Source organism: Patagioenas fasciata, chromosome 7, assembly GCF_037038585.1.
Source record: "Patagioenas fasciata isolate bPatFas1 chromosome 7, bPatFas1.hap1, whole genome shotgun sequence".
Taxonomy (NCBI): Eukaryota; Metazoa; Chordata; class Aves; order Columbiformes; family Columbidae; genus Patagioenas; species Patagioenas fasciata.
This window is the reverse complement of record NC_092526.1, coordinates 19,253,190-19,266,406: the sequence shown is the minus strand read 5'-3', so window position 1 is coordinate 19,266,406 and position 13,217 is coordinate 19,253,190. Positions and strand designations below refer to the sequence as shown.

General features: G+C 38.2%; 1 long non-coding RNA gene across 1 annotated transcript; it reads left to right on the top strand.

Moving 5' to 3' along the window:
• Nucleotides 1-5,044, top strand: LOC139828354 (uncharacterized). The gene is made up of 3 exons (XR_011739866.1): nucleotides 1-154; nucleotides 2,115-2,267; nucleotides 4,730-5,044. It is a non-coding gene; the product is annotated as an uncharacterized lncRNA (long non-coding RNA).
• The last annotated feature ends 8,173 nt before the right edge of the window (nucleotides 5,045-13,217 follow it).

The window sequence follows — 13,217 nt, the reverse complement described above, 5'->3', positions numbered from 1 at the left end:
AAGGAAGCTGTGGCAGCTGAATTCTCTTTCATGTTTGTCCAGTCCAGGTGAAGCCCAGCATAATGTACTGTAATATGTCTCTTCAGTTCTCTGATACAATGACCCGTGCATCCTCTAAATCCCCCACAGAATGCGCAGACACAGACTGATTGAGGTGAGTATGGACTTAAGTATATATTGTTCTTTGTAGCTCTCAGGAATGGGCACTTTTGCCAAATGTGAGATGATATGGATCATAATCTATTGAGATATGAATTCAGACTGGGCCCTGTTATACATTGTAAGAATAACTAAAGATGTGCCTGGAATAAGTTTAGAGTTAGTTGTGGGTTGCTTTATTTTTTTTTTTTCCCCCTTCCTCAAAAACAAACAAACAAAAAAACCTTTTTCACAGTTTCCGACACTTCGCAGTTTCACTGGTGACAGTAAGTATGAAAGAACCTTTGTGGTAAGAGCCTCTTGCAGCAGGCTGGGATAACACGGCACCAGAAATCCCAGCCTCTTACTCAGTGGTACTGGTGCAGCCATGGAGAGAAATAGTTACAGGGTATGCACACAGGAACCATGGTTTTTACTTTTCCTGATGGGTATATATTTTATTTTTTAATTTATTCAGTGAATACGACTAAGATTTTATAGCTTTTGGGGGAACTGTGAGTTAAATCTGAGTGATTTCTGATTCTGATCTGATTAAAGAAAACAGAATTGGGGTTGATGAAGAAGAGGTGGCAAAGAGGAATGTTGAGCATAGATGCTCCCAAATGACAACTTGTAACTCTTTCAACAAGATCACTTTTCTAGTATAATCAAATAAGAAGATTTTATTTTCTTTTTGCCATAATAGGAAAGAAATAGGGGAACAGTTTATCTTACAGGTCTCAGTGACAAAAGAGTGTTTTAAATGCTTAGTCTTTTGTTTTGTAATGAATGAAAACAAGAGGTCTAACACTTTAACAGAGGAGGTAGTAACAGCAATTGAACAGCATTTTTAATAATTCCCCAACCTTTCTGTTAGAATTAAAAGCTTGATTCTCATCCTAAACTAATATAATCGTGTTGTGAGTGCATACCTTGGTCTGGCTGCCTACCTGGTGTCCACAACTCCCCTTACTCCTTTCCTCTTCACACTCCTAAGGAGCTCACCTCTCTCCTTATTGCTGGGGCCAGCCTTTCCTCTCTAAAATATGCTAGTTAACAAACCTGACAGATTTTTGCTTTTACTAGCATTGTGAGTCAGTAGCTTTTTCTGGCCACTTGGCTACATTGCACCCACAGTGCCCAGGCTCCTGAGGAAAAACCCTTCCTCTATTTTCCACAGAAGGTATAGGGCTGGGGAGGCTGATGTACATGCTGCCTTTCTGCCTTCAAGACAATAGTCATTAATACATAACCACGTGCATATTTATCAGAATCTCAAATGGCTAAATAAATGAAATTATCACAGCAGTGCTGTGGGTCAGTAAAATAAATTATAGGATTTAAAGTGTGGCTCTTAGAAAAGTTTTGGGGGAGGAAAATTATCTGGGATTGCAAAGAGACTAATAGATATTCTTACCTATAAATAACATACAATAAAACTAATTTGATTTTTTATACATAACCAAATTTTAAGTTTTACTAAATTCAGGATTTTTCAAACATCAGTATAAACCCAGAGCTCTGGACTACAACATTTAAAATACTGTTTTTCTTTTAAAAAGTCAGAAAAGAAAAGGATATATGTACATGCATTCCCCAGTAACGTATGTTATACAAAACAATTAAAAAAAATTTCAAATACAGCTTTTCTAATTTTGAACTACCTCACTCAGGGTTGTCCTGTAGTCTAAGCTTTTAGTTAACATTTTTTTCCATCAGTACTTAAAATGAAAACCAAGAAAAACTGACATGTTAACAGTAACCCTAAGAAGAGATTGCTTGTTGATGTTTGAGTTAACGGGAATAAAACATCCAGAATGTTTTACACTAATTGGCTGTTTTTGTGCTAACACATGTGCACTAGTACATTCTAAAATATCTTACCAAAATGCTTAAATACATTTCAACAAATCTGTTTGGACTCTGCATTTCTGCTGCAGGCAGGATTATGTCTATTGGTTTTATATTTGACTCAGAACTTGCTGCGAGGGAGATGATTACAGATTCATCAAGGAAGAATCCTTCATGCCAACACCATCTGCTCCAAGACTCAGCTGTGCAGAGTGTGCGAAGACTCTTTGCTAACACACAAAAGACTGAGGTGGAGAAACCTACCCAAGAAGACTGAGGTAAAGAGTCAGCTCTCGTAGCTGGGACTATAATAACCCATCTTCTGCCATCATGTCTGTATGCCGGAACACTCGTGTCAGTGGGTGAAATTCCCTGGTTTCTTTAACAGCTGGTACTGTTTTTTTCTCAGGGAATGGGTAGATTTATTTTCATGCACTTAGAACTTTTCTTTTTAAAAGCTCATGAGGTGCGAGGTAATGCAGGATTTTAAGAAGTATGTGTTTTATTCAGCACTCAAAATTTAAATTTTGCCTTGTATAATTCTCCTTCAGCTCACAATCTTGGTCCTTGAAGAGGGGAAGGGAGAATAAAACTAATGTAAACAGAACTGAATAAACCTGAGTGAGAGGGATTTGTTTTACAGAACCAATGGTGTCCTAAAGCTAGGTAGCTTGTATGGCAGTTTTTTCCTTATGTAGATATTTGAAAGCAGAATGAGTTTTCCTTCTGGTAGAATCTGGTTGATGACCAGTGTATTTGCATTTTCAGCTTGTGAGAAGCAAGGTTTACATCTGTTAAATTTATATCTCTTTACTCTTGTGATTTTCTCCTGGAATCTAATGAAAACATCCCTTAAAGTTTATTGTTAAAACTGAACTTTAATGCAGGGAGACTGAAATTGTGTCTTCATGTAGCAGAGCTCAGCACCTGGAGAGTAACATCACCAAATGCTTGCAAAACTGGCAAATATAAGTGTGGTAAAATGCTTGCAAAACTGGTAAATATAAGTGTAGTAAAAACAGTCAATATTCAACTGAGTAAGCTGGCACAGCATTGTCTAATGCAATAAGAAACCAGTTGGGAAAATACATGTCCAATTTTTTGGCATTTGGATACAGAAATACAATGGGAAGGGGTGAGTTTCAAATGGTTTTCTCAGCTTAAGAAAAGGAATGAAAAACTAGGGCTGAGAAATCTCCTGCTGACTTTCAAATGTAGGTACATAGGGGAAAAATATCTGCTTGACCAATGACCCTGCCTTTCTATATCTACTAAAAGTTGATCCTCAGATATCAACACAAATTCCCAATTTTGTCGAGAACAATTTTTGGAGCCTACATTTTACTCTTAAGGAGACATTAAAAATGTATGTTTCTAACACTTCTGTAGCACTCAGTCAGGATGTTGTCAATGCCGTCATTTTGTGGTTTAGGCTAGTCTTGTATGAGTTGTCAATATTTCTGTTTTCAAAATCTCCTTCATTATAAGTGGTTGCAGCTATGGCAGGGGTTAGTAAGGCTGGATACCAATATAATAATGCTAGGTGACATGTAGTCCAGTGTCAAAACAGTCCGTAGACACTATTGGCTTCCATCAAAAGAAGATTGATACTAGATTGTAGGTGTATTTTCCAAATCACTGCTCCCCAATTAGTAAATAAATTGAAATCTGGTAGAAAAGAAGAAGGAAAAAAAAGGAGTTAACCAATCCTTGCTTGTTGGACTACTGCCATGTCTCCTCTTCAATTAGCTGGTAATACATATACTTAAAAATAGAAACCAACAAGCACACACACCTGTATCTTAAAAGTTGAGTGTATTTTGTTTTGCGAATAGAAAAATAAAAAGAAAAATTCCCTCTTCTGCCTGTCCCACTGGCACCAACCAGCCAACCAAACGAACATTTTCTCCTCCCTCTTCAGCAACCTCTATTGGCACTTGTGGGGAGAAGCAAAGTTTGTACAAAACTGCTCATAGATTACAAAAACACAGATATCCAGCCTAAAAAAACCATGTAAGATAACCCAATCCATCTGCCAGCCAAGCACTCTGTTTCCAAATCAAATGGCTAAAAAATTATTAGGAAAAGAGTTTACAGCTACACTGAGGATAAAGAAGTGACTGAGCAAGTACGAGGTCAATATATAACTAGGAGAGGAAAATCAAAGGCAATTATGAAAGGTATAGGATATTGCAATTTTTCTTCAAATATTTATTTAGGAGAATTCCAGGTGTCCAGCTGAAGCATAAACATCTTTTCTCTCCACCCTATGGGAAGAAGCGAGGAGAAGCAGCTTTGGAGATTTTCCGAAGCCTAAAAGCTGTCCTTAGCTACACTTCTGTAGCACTTTTGGAGGGATGTGTTGGCCAACAGAAATCAGATGAAACAGTTGTGGATTCACTCCCAGTCTCTTCAGATTCAGTAGCTCATCTGTGTAAAGCATTTACAAACTTTTCTCCAACATGTCAAACATCTGGATATGGAGAAAAGTGCAGTATCAAAATAAATAAAAAGTTAAGCAAAAAATTTATAGAAAAATGTGAATATACAAAATAATGCACATTGCTTATTTATTGCAAAGCATGTGTTATCATGCTGATTTTTCCTCCCTAACCATAGAGAACCTGAAGGCAGCAGACCTTCTGTTTCCCATAGGCACAACCTGAACCTTTGCATCTGCTTTTTGTCTGCATTTATTTCCGAGTTTAAGCTCCTGTTCTCATTGTCGTTTTGCTTGTAGGCAACTTGACTACAAATGCCAATGCCTATTTCAGCAGGCATTGCCAGGGCTTTTCTAGGAAGGCTGCCCAGAGCTCGCTGTCTGACACACACCAAGGCGGAGAGGGGTAGATGAAGAATTGAAATTAAGCATGAAGGTGTTTGAATATCTGGCTGCACAGCAGGCGAATGTCCCATTGGATGCAGGAGAATAGATAAGGGTTTTCTTGCAAAAGCAGAAGTTGGGGTGCCGCAGGACCAACACAGAAGGTATGTCAGCAAATAAGTAGCAAAACTGACCTCAGGGCTGGTCTCAAGGCCACTTTCATGCAGCCTAGAAGACTAGAGAAAAGCAAATGTGCTCTCAGTCTTCAGTAAGGTTTGACATATTGTATGAGTTACGTGGTCCAGAAGCTGTGATTTGGTTCAGAGCAGACACTTCCTGTTTCAGCTCATGTAATTTTGGGAGGTTCTCTGTAGTTCGGGCAATCTGAGTATCTATGGAGGATTCTTTCAAGAGACTGTATTTGAAGGTCTTCACTGTTTCGACCTGCTACAAGAGACTGATGGATTTGTGGGCAGATTTTTGGCAAGATGTGAGTGTGCAAGATAAATGCAATCTGTTGTGGGACTCTGCACACCAAATATTGTCATGGTCACTAATGTGGGCTTCACCTCTGCAAGCTTGTCTGCAGGAAGGCACTAGTATTTTTTGTCATGTCTGGAAAATGTCAACAGTTATGTCCTCTCCCAAGTACTGTTTCTTGCACCAGACACTTGTTTTGCCACAGAGGAAAGGAGTAGCTCAATTATTATAGTCCCTATAGTTAGTAAACTGATATAGTTGTGTTTTGCTCCTAATATAGAAATCAGAGTAGTGACCATGTGTCCTTGCTCCCACAATGACAAGGATACTTTATATATATGTCTGATTGGATCCGTTTTCCAAGATCAACAGTATGTTGTCTTTGTTTCTGTCATAAAACTAAAGATTTTACTTTGATTTTGCTATCTCTCTTTCTTGTACCGCTGCTATCACTTACCCAAAACTCAGTATTTGGACATAAAAATGGGTGATATGTAATATGTGTTAAAGATACTTATTAAATAATGTCTGATTTCAAAAAAAAAAGAAAAGAGATTGGCTAATCATTTTAACTCCCCTCTTGGCATCTATTTTATGCTCGTGACCATAGCATCTAAGTCTTCATTAAGGCTACCGTATGGAAATGTGCTATATATTTTTACTAGGTTTTCCTGATCATGAGGTAAAGTGAGCAACATTGTACAACTTGGAAGTTAGTGACTCTTTTGAACAATAATTAAATGAATTGTCACTATGTAATTTTTTAAATGAAAAATACACTTAAAATTTTTCAGTGAATTGAAGCAGAGTTGTAGGACAGTGTACACCTCACCATATAAGATAAGAATTGAAAGAAGCAAAACCTGTTTAGATACTTGGGATGAGCTCCACGGAAATCTAACATTTCCATGAAACACTCTAGCCTCGCTGTTCTTAGAAGGTAGGTGTTGGGAAGGTGCCACAAAGGCAGCCTTCCTAAGCAGCTCCCTTGCTATCAGTCACTCAAACCTCCTGTGTGACTGGTCTGTTGGAGGTTGCTTTGAAACTACGAGAGATGAGATGCAAGTTGCTGTTTTTACAAATGGAGTTTGAAATTGGATGTATTTTGTCCACTTTGCAATCAGCCCTTATGTATATGTTTAGATTGAAAAACTATTCTGGTAGTTTTCAGATCCAATCATATTGATGAAGTAGCAGAATTACTTGTGTGATTCTGTACTACAGTCAATTTAGTAAATAGATATGAAGGAGAGTATAATACGCAAATTTTTATAATACTCTTATAATTCTACAGGAATTAAACAAGTAAAAAATGTAGATTGAACTTTGTTTTAATTGGTTTATGTTTAAAGATTCTTTGATCAGCGATAACAGTAATATATATTAACATGTTGCATTTTAAAGTGACGCTGCCTTTCATTAATCAAGTGTCTGTATGGTTGATTAATTTGAACAAGGTTTAAATTGCTATGAAAATTTATCATTCATAGCCATGATCTCCATTTACATATATGTTAATTATTGTAAATGTAATCTTTTTCTGAATCCTCTGGGCTGCATACTAAAAAGACACAGTGATCACAGTGAGTGACTACTTTTCTGTTACAAAGTGAACTCTTACCAATGTTCAGTAAAGTCTGTTTCCGTTGTCAAAGATAGACTCAAAACATTAAAACATTTTATGCTAAAGGCAAATATTCAAATATTGTAGATGTTCGAATTCCTTTTCAAATAATTTCTTTATTCAATGGCTAGAACATTTAAGAAAATGAAACTAAGTACTACCAAACACTATAAAATTAAGTTTCATCTCTAGAGGTTGAAAGGAATTTTTCCCTGACTACTCTGAGAGTTTCTCGCTACTAGCTACATTATTAATAATCATGAGAACGAGTTTTCTGTATGTCTTTTGAAAAGAGTGACTTAAAGAATTTACTAAGTCAAAAGAATCCTTTGTAGTAAAATTAGAACGAGTTAAATTGCGTAAGACAGACATCACAAGGGTTTATGGCCTTTTAACATGACGTAGAAAAAATATCTCCTTCTAGTAGCTGTAAAATAGCCATACTAGAGCTGCTCACACACACTACACTGATGCATGTGTTTAATGCAAATAAACACATTTGCTGTGCTTCCTTCAAACTCTCCAGCTCAAGGAGATGACAGTCATTTGTCTAAAACTTACTACATTTGATGTAGTCAAGAATTTTATCAAGGTTTAAAGAAAGAGGATGTTTCACAGAACATTTCCCACAATGTTACGGAGACAAAATGCACTGGCAGGAAATAGATTTCAGATATGAAGTGTAAAGTATCTCTCTTTCAACAAACAACTATTACAGCTTTTATTAAAAAATGCATATCAATAGAAACTAATTACTGTCCATTAAATTACACTCTGGCCCTCATATTGCTATTAATTCCTTTTTTACATTCACAGGAGCTGACACTGCTTTCCTATTTTTTTTGTTTATTTTCTTGAACTACCCTTGCAGATTTTATTCAGAAATTACTTAAAATAAATTAGAATTGCAAGCAGATAAGTGTTTGAGCCTCCATACCCTGTTCCAGGAAATACTTCAGCATATGCTTATATTCATCTCTTCTAAGACAGTATCTCTTCGCTTACTTGCCCTTAGTGTATATGTCCTGGTTTCATATTCCAGAGGGTGTTAAATTGTTCGTTACAAGTTTTTTTACTTGTTTCCCAAGTATTTTTGTTATTCTTACATTTTAAAATTAATTTCTTATTACATAGTTGTGAAAGGGACCATTTCTAGGTGCAAATTAAAGGATTTCTTTATTTCCATTAATTTTTATAATTTCTGTTTGAATGGTTTGTATTTACATAATATATTCACTGCAGGACCAACCTCATTTCTTAGTCACAACTTAATGCAATTAAAATGTCTATGTTGAAACCTTTGCAAGCATAGCACCTTTATACTACCTGACTGAGCATTTTTGAAGATACTTAATTTGCAGTTTTCTGTTGGACAGTCTGATAATGACATATAGTGTTTTGGGTCCCAGTTCTGTAAATGGATAAGATAGGGCACATTTGTGAAAATGGTATCAATTGTTTGGTATGAGCACGCACAGATTTTGGAATGTGTTGTTGCGATCAACGTCTGGAAGAAAATAATCCCAAGCATACATCTTTATATAGTGTTTTAATATAGCATCGTTGCAAGATCTGAGTTGTGGGTGAATGTTAAGCAGAAAAAGGTCACTTTTTTCTCTACAGTCATGGTGGTTATCATGTCATCATATCTTGTGGCACAGACTGTTTGAAATTCATGGTTGTCTAAATGGCTTTCTCCGCACCCCCTCCCCCACCACCCAAATCTGAAATATGCATGGTATTAATGTTGTAAAGAGATTTGGCATTAATTGTTTGTAGCTGTGTCTGGTACTCTGGATGTTGATATAACAATAGGAGCAACATAGTTTGTATACATTGATACACACGTATATATAGTGTCTGCTTTCAGAGTTAACGTGTTGATAAAGAAATTCTATAACTTATTACCAGCCAAAATTACTGTGTGGCAGGAATTCTGTCTGCAATATCTCCATCTCCCTTTCTGACAACACCAGGGAATTAAGATGCAGATAAAACCTAAAAATAAAGTAGATCACCGTGTTCAGTTATGATTTTTGTGATTTGAAGATGATGCTGGAAAATTCAAGTTCTGAAAAACATTCAGAATTCATTGAAGTCTGTTGAATGTGCTTCATCATGAGAAATTCAGTAAATCTGGGCAGGAGAGGCATAAGCTGTGGTTTGTTCACAGCATAAGAATCAGGGTACACCCAAGGAAATTGTTAGGGCACAGGGTTAAAACAGGTAAAGCGTAGAGAATTATTTTTTTATAAAAGGGTATTACAACTCATTACTATGGAATGCACTGAGGTCAAAAATACAAAGGATTTGAAGATAATTAGATAAATTAATAGATAGAAAAAATATCTTACATTAAAAATCTTTGTGGATTTTTCGTTTAGGTAGTCTTTGGGTGATTGTTGGAAGCCAGGAGGACATGGCAAGTGGAGTTAACTACTCCATTGGTATCTCTGCAATTGCTAGTCATTAGTTTTATTTATATTCATTGCGTGAAGAATTGGGTTAGTATTTATTTATCTAAGGCAACTATCTGGTAGTAATTCATACCTGGCCATTTCTGTCTGTCCTTACCTCAGCCCCTGACAAATGTCAGAGTAGTGAGAATGGCATGCTACTCCTCACCTGGGAGGAGAAAATGTCTTGTTGTCCAACCTCTGCAACTTCTACCTGCTCCAGAATCTGCTTTCTTCAGTGACTTTCTTCTTGGTCATCCAAACAGAAGCCTCTCATGCCTGTGACCAGAGGAATCTGCCTCATCCCCTGCAGCCCAAGTCCAGCCTAACTCCACCGGGACACCTGTAATATGGCCTTCTGGGTCTCTGAAAGAAAGGATCCCTAACAATGTTTTCTATTTGCCTGTTACTGTGGGCAAAAGGAGGCTTCACAGGGCATCATGTCCTTCCACATGACAAACATCCCAAAGGAGGTACTAAATACTGAATGTGTCCAGAATTGCCTCCCAGATTTCTGAGCAGAATGCTCAGAAATGGTTTTGAGGAGACTACTGCAGGTATGTAATATAAATCTCCATTGCAGCAGGATGTCAGAAGGACTTCCTCATGCTTCTCCCAGAGGAGTTTCTGAGCAAACTTTGAGCCAGGAGACCTCTAAAATAAGGAATGTTAATTCTGTTTTGTTTACCATGAAGGACTATGAAAGGCAAGAAATTACTGCAGAAGTCCCACTTGAAACCTCTGGGCACCTTTGGTCAGGCCAGAAGAACCTGTCACCACTGTTTGGTGGGAACTCTCACGGTCTGCTGTTCCACATCCCCTCTGGCAGGAGATCTGGAAACACACAGGACCTGTGTGGAGCCACATCCTACCTAGTGCTGAGAAGAGACAGTGGAGCTGGAAGTCTTCTCGCTTAAGTGAGGTTTATTATGTCCCAAAAAATTTTCTCCACTTAAAATACAACCAAGCTGTAATTTTCTGGACCTACATGGCATAGATTGCATCTGTAGCAGCCCAAATAACAGGTTGTGCTGTTACTCATACAAACACAAATCAAAACAGTCCTGTCCCAAAGATCCTACAGACCATGAACAGTGTAAGTCATAAAGACTGGACGCATTTGTGGAAGCATAAGGACCTGATGGTTATCAGCATGACAGGGAGTGACCTCAACCCACCAACTGGCACACGGACATGATGCCAGGGGAAAGGTGAAGTTCATGGAAATATTTGCAAGTAAAAGACAGGAGCTGTATGGCACTTTCAGCCAGCTGGTACTGAACAGGATCATAGCTGGGAAAAAAGAAGAGGCATCTGTGTCAGAAGTTGCCTGTGAAAGAGTGATTAGTAGGTTGGAGGTGAGCTTGTGAAAGACTTAGACTTTACAAAGGTGAAGGCAACACAAGCAAGTTGCTTTGGCTTTTTGAGTCAGAGGAAAAGTTACTGGAGGGAGGAAAGAAAAAGGCCATGTGAGGAATTAGGATCTCTGCAACATCCTTCTTAATGAAAAGAAGCAGAAAAGGTCACATTTGCTTCTACCACAGAAAGACAAGGTGCAGTGATTAAGATGAAGTTTTACATGCATTGCTGAATATATGGGAGTAAAAGACCGTATTTAAGATGCAATGCGTAAAAGGAATCCTCCAGACATCATTGCAGCTTCAGTACAGAAGTGTTGGTATGAGTTGGTGCCCAGCTAATTGATGTGACAGAGTCATCCTGTGGACTAGAACGTTTGAGAAAACAGATTATTTATGGAAACAGATTAAAACTATGTATGGAGGCATCACACTACAGTTCCATGCATGGTTTACACTGGTGCAGCCAGCATTGCTTCCAGAGCACTATGCGTAGCTGTGTGCTCCACCTCTCCCTGGTGCCTAGATAAACAGCTTCAGGTTTGAACAAACATTTGCCTGTCTGAATGTTTTTGGGTGCCCAGAAGTGGAAGAAAGAAATGGCTGAGAGTGAGAGAGGCACAGCACTGCCTAAGTCAGCAGAGGTCCTGCCTTGTGACAGTGCAAATGGTTTTTGAACTATGACTTAACAAAAAGACTGAGATTTTTAGCCTGAATGGCAAGAGACAAGTCTGGAGCGGGGTGGTAGAGCTGTGATATTTGCAAAGCAGCAAAGCCTGGGGTTGTGTTCAGGTGAGCTTCTCCACACAGGGAAGGTTTCAGAGATGAGTGAGGAGGGGCATGTACGAAATCCTGTGGGAATCACGTATGAAAATGTAGAGAGAAAGGAACAGGGAAGATCTGTTGAAGGTACATAAGTGTATGATTGGAGTTGTGGGAGGAGAAGAGGGAAAGAACAGAGTTGTGAAATCTGAGGGACCATTAAACACTTGAGCAGTTGTCATATATTTCAGTTGTGGGAGAACAGACATGGAAAACGAGGAACCATATTCATCTCCTGAACCTATTGCTCATATTCTCCGGAGACCTCCAAAGGCCCCTTTGAATGTACTTACTTGAGAAGTACTCTGCTGAAATAGTTACTATGTTAAAAGTGTTTTCTTTATAGTTTTCTCTTTTTATAATAGAATCTGTTTTAGCTCACACTGTGGCTTGTTATTAAATCCAAACACAAAAAAAAACTGGAAAAGTAATCTATTTATGTTTCTTCTTATTAAACAGAAAAAATAATCCATCTCCTAGATTCTAGATAAACCATGTAACATTTAAAGATGCATTACTTTCAAGACCACTTATTTCTTTTAATAGAAAAGGTTGCTGCTGTCTGACTTAATTTGAATAAACATGTCCATTGTTTCTCTCTGTTAATGATCACTTCAAACATTCTCTTTACCAATTTCTTTTTCCAAAGACGGAAAAAAAATATTCAGCAACTAAAGATCAGCAGAAGGATTACATATTTCGGCTCTCGAAAGCCTAATTTCTCCTTTTGAAGGGTAATAGTCTCAGATTTCTAATACAACCTAAAAATTGGATTGCTTTGGCCTTCTACCAGGCTATAAAAGAGTTATCATCTGAGTTAGGGTGCAACCATGCCATTGCCCATGCACCGGCCCTATTGAATTTGGCTGGGGGAGGGGTGCAGTTCTGCTGTGCTGAGCAGCTGCAAAATTGGACCCTCACAATAGAAATTAATCTGGTAGGCAGCCAGGAAGAACAAATATCAGGAGCTGGGTTTCTCCACAGTTACAGACCCACAATCACACAATGCTTCACCCCCAGATCTGCTTTGCTTGCTTGATTTCTGTGTGCATGAGAGCCTGCCCGCCAATCACTTCAGCATCTTCTGTGTTTCAGCACCCTGCCCGCATACAAGAACGATGGAGTCAGCACGCAGAGCGGGGGCAGGCATGCATGAACACCAAAACAAAGCCGGCTCGGTCTAGTTTTAGGCCAGATCACTTTGAGAGTGTTCTTTCAATAAGGAGTTGTGGGCTTTCAGAATTTTATTTAAATTAGCTGCACTTAGTGGTCGTAATAGAGAATTAGGTTTGTCTTCTGCTGCTATTTCATTTTCTCCCGTATACCCACAATTTGCCAAGAAGATCCCCTCTCTCTGTCTCCCACCCCGCCTCCAAATAATAATAAAATCTTCATACATTCTCCAATCCTACTTTACGTATTTTTCTCTTCTAAGACATCTGTACTCTGCATACTTTTGCATTCTCCCCTCACCCTTTTCTTCTCAGCTGCTCCATGTTTTTATGTCTCTCAGGAGGGGTTAATTCTTTACAGCTGCATCCTGCTTGCCAGGAGTCTCACATGTGCAAATTATTAATCTTTTCTATTGCTACAGTAACTCCCAAGGCTTTAAACACCCCCTACCTAAAACTGGCCCTTTTCCAAAAAACTTTTCATATTCCCTC